The 8,340-nt window shown below is 40.1% G+C and overlaps 1 non-coding gene across 1 annotated transcript; it reads left to right on the top strand.

Moving 5' to 3' along the window:
• Positions 1–1,749: 1,749 nt before the first annotated feature.
• Positions 1,750–1,856, top strand: LOC112436956 (U6 spliceosomal RNA). The gene has a single exon (XR_003025619.1). It is a non-coding gene; the product is annotated as a U6 spliceosomal RNA (small nuclear RNA).
• The last annotated feature ends 6,484 nt before the right edge of the window (positions 1,857–8,340 follow it).

Here is an 8,340-nt window from a genome sequence, read left to right as displayed (position 1 = left end):
TCCCAAACTGAAACTCTGTACCTGTTTAGCAGTAACTCCCCATTGCTTCCTCCTCCCAGCCCCTGGTAAACAGTTTCCTACTTTTTTGTCAATGAATTTGACTATTCTGGATACCTCATATAAGTGGAATCATATTTGTCCTTTTGTGTTCGTCTTATTTTACACAGCACGTCTCCAAGATCTATCCATGTTATAACATGTATCCAGATTTCCTCTTTAAGGATGAATATGTCTCATATATACATGGGAGACAGGTATTCTTTTATATATATGGTGGACATTTGGGTTGTTTCTACCTTTTGTCTATTCTGAAAAGGCTATTCACAATAGCCACAATGTTATGGGCATTGGTATACAAATAACTGTTCAGGTCCTTGTTAGTTCTTTGGAGTGTATACCCAGCAGTGGAATTGCCAGCTTTTAAACATTTTTTTTAAAGTTTGACTTTAATTCCATAGGCATTAGAGAAAGAAGGGGACATGGTCAAGCTTTTTTGGGGAGTTGCTTTGCTAGTGACATGTAGGCTTGATTTGAGCAGGGAGAGGTTAGAAGCAGAGACTAGTTAGAACACTACTGAGTAACCCAGGCCTCAATGCTCACATCTGGGTAGGTTCAAGAGACACAAAAAATAAACATAGGATTTAATGGCAGGTTATGGGGAAAATAGAAAAGAAAATAAGGTGACTGAGTTTCTAAGCCTGGGTAACAAAGATATTATCAGCAAATGGAAATCAAGAAGGGAATATAATTTTCCCGGAAAAAAAAATGATTTTTATTTAAAGAATATTGTGTTTAACATATATATTAAATCTTAAACCTTGCCAATCTTCCAAAGACCATTGCCCATCTCCATTTTTTTTTGTCCTACAGCATTACCACTCTCTGACATAGTATACAATTTACTTAGTTTTATCTATTAATATAAACAAATATACCTCTACCTGAAAGTCCCACAGGGGCGGGGATATTTCTGTGTTGCCACTGGTGTATCTTAAGTATCTTGAACAGTGCATAGCACATAATAAATGCTCAATAAATACATGTTGGCTGAATTGAATGGATAGACTGGGCATCCAGGAAACAACATGTACCACGCGGTTGAAAATAACTAACACTGAGAACTTGCTGCATGCAAGGCACTGGTTTTGGTGCTTTTAATAGATCAAATTGTTTAACCTTTAGGCTTACAGCAACCACGAGAGATAGATAGCATCATCCTATTATAGGTCAGGAAGCTGAGGCACAAAGTGGTATACAACTTAAATCTCAGAAGTGGTAGAGCCAGGATTTGAACCCTGGTAAATTGAGTCTGGAGCCCACACACCTTAGTGCCTGTTACTATACATCATCTCATGGGATGAAGAGGCACAACTGGAGAGGAAGATGAAGGAGATTGAAAATCAGATGGCCAAAGTGGTAGTCGAAGCTCTGGATGTAGATGCTGAGAATTTAATAGAAGACTAGTGACAGATGCTTCTCTTTCCCAGGATTGTCCCATTCTTAGGGAATATACCATTGATGATGGTAGGCTGGTGAAGTTTTGTAGCATCTCAGCAGATCTATATTACTGCTTTTTAATTACAACAATGTAAATAAATAACAGGTTAAAGTCATTCCCTTTCCAGAGGTGCTATACTTGAGAAACCCAGTTCTAACAACAAAAAGATCTCTCTTTTATGAAGTTCACTGTTGGGCTCATATATACCAGACTGGAGTATTGTAAATGTTGTAAAAAAGATGGTGCATGTGGTACTCACTTTGGCAGCACATACACTAAAATTGGAACGATACAGCGAAGATTAGCATGGCCCCTGCACAAGGATGACACGCAAATTCGTGAAGTGTTCCATATTTTTAATTGCTTCAAAGAGAATAAAATACCTAGGAATCCAACTTAGAAGGGATGTGAAGGACCTCTTCAAGGAGAACTACAAACCACTGCTCAACGAAATAAAAGAGGACACAAACAAATGGAAAGACATTCCGTGCTCATGGATAGGAAGAATCAATATCATGAAAATGGCCATACTGCCCAAGGTAATTTATAGATTCAATGCCATCCCCATCAAGCTACCAATGACTTTCTTCACAGAATTGGAAAAAACTACCTTAAAGTTCATATGGAACCAAAAAAGAGCACACATTGCCAAGACAATCCTCAGCCAAAGGAACAAAGCTGGAGGCATCACGCTACCTGACTTCAAACTACACTACAAGGCTACAGTAACCAAAACAGCATGGTACTGGTACCAAAACAGAGATATAGACCAATGGAACAGAACAGAGCCCTCAGAAATAATACCACACATCTACAACCATCTGATCTTTGACAAACCTGACAAAAACAAGAAATGGGGAAAGGATTCCCTGTTTAATAAATGGTGCTGGGAAAACTGGCTAGCCATATGTAGAAAGCTAAACTGGATCCCTTCCTTACACCTTATACAAAAATTAATTCAAGATGGATTAAAGACTTAAATGTTAGACCTAAAACCATAAAAACCCTAGAAGAAAACCTAGGCAATACCATTCAGGACATAGGCATGGGCAAGGACTTCATGTCTAAAACACCAAAAGCAATGGCAGCAAAAGCCAAAATTGACAAATGGGATCTAATTAAACTAAAGAACTTCTGCACAGTAAAAGAAACTACCATACAGTGAACAGGCAACCTACAGAATGAGAGAAAATTTTTGCAATCTACTCATCTGACAAAGGGCTAATATCCAGAATCTACAAAAAACTCAAACAAATTTACAAGAAAAAACAACCCCATCAAAAAGTGGGCAAAGGATATGAACAGACACTTCTCAAAAGAAGACATTTATGCAGCCAACAGCCACATGAAAAAATGCTCATCATCACTGGCCATCAAAGAAATGCGAATCAAAACCACAATGAGATACCATCTCACACCAGTTAGAATGGCGATCATTAAAAAGTCAGGAAACAACAGGTGCTGGAGAGGATGTGGAGAAATGGGAACACTTTTACACTGTTGGTGGGACTGTAAACTAGTTCAACCATTGTGGAAGACAGTGTGGCGATTCCTCAAGGATCTAGAACTAGAAATCCCGTTTGACCCAGTCATCATTACTGGGTATATACCCAAAGGATTTTAAATCATGCTACTATAAAGATGCATGCACACATATGTTTATTGCGGCACTATTCACAATAGCAAAGACTTGGAACCAACCCAAATGTCCATCAATGATAGACTGGATTAAGAAAATGTGGCACATACACACCATGGAATATTATGCAGCCATTAAAAATGATGAGTTCATGTCCTTTGTAGGGACATGGATGAAGCTGGAAACCATCATTCTCAGCAAACTATCTCAAGGACAGAAAACCAAACACCGCATGTTCTCACTCATAGGTGGGAACTGAACAATGAGAACACTTGGACACAGGAAGGGGAACATCACACACTGGGGCCTGTCCTGGGGTGGGGGGAGGGGGTCGGGAAAAGCATTAGGAGATATACTTAACGTAAATGACGAGTTAATGGGTGCAGCACACCAACATGGCACATGTATACATATGTAACAAACCTGCATGTTGTGCACATGTACCCTAGAACTTTAATTAAAAAAAAAAAAAAAAAAAGGTGGTGCATGTGACAGCCCTAAATATCAGTCTCAGGAAATCTGTTAACAAGTGACACTGTCCATTAGAATAGGGCAGAATTTTTTTTTTTTAGCAGTCCAGAGGTCTTTTAACACCTATTGTGCCATGAACTTATAGGGAATAGGCTCCAGCAGCTCAGACTCCTTCCCATTGGTTCTCACAAAGTGTGCTTCTCTGGGTGGAGCAGGCTGGCACTTCAGTTGCACCCCAGGTACCTTTCTCTTTGGCTTCTTTTTCTGATAATTTTCCTTCACATGTTTCAAGAAGCTGCCTCAACTCTTAGAGTACTTAATGTGTTCTTAGTTCTCTTGGCAAGAATCTTGCCCTTAACTTGTTTGTTGACAACACTGCCAGCAGCCTGCTGGATAACGTTGTAGACTCTTCCAGTTTTGCCATGGTAACACCTGAAGAGTAACCATTCCCTTGATGTCTACAATATCACCTTTCTTGTAGATTTCGCATATACGTGGCCAAAGGGACAACTCCATGTTTCCTAAAAGGCCTGGAGAACGTATATCAGGTGCCTCTCTTCTTTCCCTTTGTGTTTGTCATTTTGGCGAATTATTGGAAGATGGCGGTTCCGGCCAAAAGGCCAGAATATTGAGGTATCTTATGGCTCCCCAGAAGCTGAGTGAACATGCATGCATGTTATATCAGAAGCGGTCCACACTATGACCTCTGATTACCTAAAGCAGTAAATCGCCAGATGTACACTTGGAAAATTATATCAAAAGCCTTTAAAGAGGTCGTTCAGATAATTTTACTTTCACATATGTGGGAAAACTATTTCACCTGTTTTTTTAGAGGTGAATCTACCTACTCTCCTACCAGCAAATCGCCTTTTTATTGTAACAGCAATACCTTTATTTTGCATGTACTTTGAGAATTAAAATATCCATGACTTCTTAAGTGGAAAAACCAGCATTATTTTCCCATAGCTATAAAAATAATTAAAATTAAATATGGAATATCTTTGCTAGGTATTGTCTTTTAAAACTATGATTCTAACACCTACTTTTCCTTCTGTAGAAAAGCAGATGAGCACCGGGTGCGGTGGTTCATGCCTGTAATCCCATCACTTTGGGAGGCTGAGGCGGGCGGATCACCTGAAGTCAGGAGTTCGAGACCAGCCTGACCAACATGGTGAAACCCCATCTACTAAAAATACAAAAATTAGCCAGGCATCGTGGTGCACAGCTGTAATCCTAGCTACTCGGGAGGCTGAGGCAGGAGAATCACTTGAACCTGGGAAGTGGAGGTTGCAGTGATCTGAGATCATACCGCTGCACTCCAGCCTGGGTGACAGAGCAAGACTCCGTCTCAAAAAAAATAAAAATAAAAAAGTAAAGCAGATGAGCAAGTGTCAGAACACGGAACTGCATTTCCTCTAGATGTCGCCAGAAGGATTAGAAGAGTATTGAAATCAACTTATTCACTGTGGTATTTAATGCATTTTAAATGCAATGTCCCTGTGTACCACCTCATTTCATCCCATACTTTGGAAAACCGCTATCTTAGATAATCCCCAAGATTCCTGTTGGCTCTAATATAATTTAGTAGGCAGCTCAGGCTTTGGTGTCAGACAGGAGGCTTGGACTCGTTGTGCCCTCTCCAAGTCTGACAATAACAACACAACAGCTCACAGCACTATGAGGATTAAATGGAGATGATGGATATAAAATCCATAGCATTACACTTGGCACATAGTAGGAGCTTCATAAATGTTCAACTCCATTTTCTTTTGTATAAATTAGACCTACCTAGTAACTTCATTTCAGGAGTGGCTCAGTGGTTGTGAAGTGACATATTTAAGATGTGTTTTTTTTTTTCTCACCAATAGAATTAGACTGAATGTTTTTATAAGTTGTCATTTTAATGTACTCATTTTTGGAAACATATAATGTATTTAAATATAAGCATATACTGTGCTTATATAGGAAGGAAGATAAAGACACCATACTAATAAAAATGAAAGATTAACATGTAGCTAAATTTTAGTGTCAAGACTTGCATAGCTAATTAGAGAAAGGAGCCCATGGGGATGAGAATGTGTTGGGAGAAGAAGTAAAGATTATGAATAAATTTTAAATCTCTATTTTCAACATAAAAAGAGCTCGTTGTTCTCAGTTGCTTCTGATAAACCCAAATGGGAATATCTGTGATCTTTGTTCCTGCTGAACACCGAGAACCATCATGTAAAATAGGAGCAAACAGCTGGCTAAATGAAAGCTTCCTTGGAAGTCTACTGATGGAAAACTGTAGGGAGCTAGGGGCAGTCAGAGAAAAAGCTCTGTAAGATTTAATTTAAGCCCTGGATAAACACCATTCCTGCTTTCACCAGCTTTACCTAATAGAAATGGATTTTGTCAATCAAGGCCAAGTTCAGAGACAATGAGCGAGAGGGAGGGAGGGAGGCGTTTTGCATGGAACAAAGACAAAAGTGTTTTAATTTCACAAAAATACCACTCATGTTAAAATGCAAGACCCTGGGAGCCCTAGGATTTTAGGAAAAACTGGTATTAACCTGACCTTTCAATGTACCAGACATTAGCATGACTTAGATACAAATAATTGTGATAAATTATGATGATCCCTGCATTGTCACTTTCATCAGTTTTGGAAAGGTTTGAGAATCTATGTTAAGATTTAGCAGTAAATGTGGTTAACTAGGGAACCCCTAGGGGAACTAACATGGGAGAGAGAAAAAGCTTTTTTTTTTTTTTTTTGAGAGGAGTCTTGCTCTGTCGCCCAGGCTAGAGTGCAGTGGCGCAATCTTGGCTCACTGCAACCTCTGCCTCCCAGGTTCAAGCGATGTTTTTTCTTTTTTTTTTTTGAGACAGTGTCTCACTCTGTCGCCCAGGCTGGAGTGCAATGGCACGATCTTGGCTCACTGCAAACTCTGCCTCCTGGGTTCAAGTGATTCTCCTGGCTTAGCCTCCCAAGTAGCTGGGATTACAGGTGTGAGCCACCACACCTGGCTAATTTTTGTATTTTTAGTAGAGATGGAGTTTTAGCATGTTGGCCAGTGTGGTCTTGAACTCCTGACCACAGGTGATCCGCCTGCCTTGGCCTCCCAAGTGCTGGGATTACAGGCATGAGCCACCATGCTCAGCCAGAAGATGCTTTCTCACTTGGGATTTCTCAGGTCTTCTCCCACTTTCAGCACTATGTGCCAAGCTTTGTTTCTCATAAATGCAGATCAGACATACTGAGACGTTACTTCCCCTTCTGGTTAGCCCCCATCACTCTGGAGAGATGCAAGTCCCAGAGGTATCATTTAACTTGAAGGAATGCAGCCCACTAGACAGCACAGGGCGGTAGGGGAGGCAGTGAGAGCAATGGTAGTGGGGTGGGGGTGCGGGGTGGGGGGTGAGGTCCTTTGAATTGTTTGCTGGTCCTATCACTCCTCTAAGCCACCGAACAAGATGCCAGATCTTAGCATTGACTAAAGCCCATCTCATGATCCCTGAATAATAGGAACTATAGAGGAAGCACTCCTGTCTTTGGTTTTGCTTGCAGCTTGTCTTCAGCTTCCCATTTCAAAGGTTATTCACTTCCCCTCCTGGTTAGCCTCCATCACTCAGCTGTCAGGTAGCCTGTGCATTTTTCACAATCTAGCCCAGGTAGATTCCAGACAAATAATGAATTCAGTCTGCACTATGCTGGAAACAAGGTAGGAAAAGGGTGCTATTACCATAGTTCTTCCAGAAAACCCAACTAGAATTGGCTTTTCATATACTATTCTAATGCATCTAATTTAACACAGCAGTCATGTGATCAAGTCTCACCCTCAAAGCAGGTATAATCTTTATAACTATTTTCTCTCAGAAAAATTACAGGCTGAATGGGGTGGCTCACGCCTGTAATCCCAACACTTGGGAGGCCAAGATGGGAGGATTGCTTGAAGCCAGTTCAAACCAGCCTGCACAACAAAGTAAGAATCCATCTCTACAAAAAGTACAAAAAAATTAGCTGGGCACAGTGGTGTGTGTCTGTAGTCCCAGCTACTTGAGAGACTGAAGCATAAGGATTGCTTGAGCCTAGGAGTTGGAGGGTGCAGTGAGCTATGATCATGCCACTGCACTCCAGTCTGGGCAACAGAGCAAGAACCTGTCTCCAAAACAAAACAAATTGCTATTTTATTTCCATAAAATATTTGAAGCGTAAACATAGTCTATAATAAAACAAATAATTGTGTACCTTCTTCACAAATAAAAAATTGTAACAACTTTCCTTATTCACGGTCTAATTTAGGATCATCCCATAAATCAATATTCTAATCATCTTGAAATCACACATCTTATTCACAGTATCTCCCAGATTCTCACACCTCTCTTCATCCATATAAAGATGAACATTGACACCAACTTTTGCAAAATCAAGTCCTTTTCCCTGGAGCCAGCTCACCCTCAAGGGAATTCCAGCACCTATCACTATGCACAACATCCTTAAAAAAGACATATTGAGTATTCACTACAACAAAGTACAACATGTCGTAATAATAAATATTTATCAAATGGATGGCTAAAAAATCATATATTGGTAGCAATAATGCTCACATGAGCATTTCCTGCTGCAATTACTAGTATCCTTTTTCTCAGTGTGATCTGGGAGAGCATATTGTTGACTGTTATTATTTTAGGTTAATGCTCTGCCTATGTCTTCATAATTCCCTAGCTTTCTATCACGTGGATTGCCATAAAA

This window comes from Pan paniscus, chromosome 14 (assembly GCF_029289425.2).
Source record: "Pan paniscus chromosome 14, NHGRI_mPanPan1-v2.0_pri, whole genome shotgun sequence".
NCBI lineage: Eukaryota > Metazoa > Chordata > Mammalia > Primates > Hominidae > Pan > Pan paniscus.
Note: the sequence above shows the minus strand (reverse complement) of the source record. Positions and strands in the feature narration are given on the sequence as shown.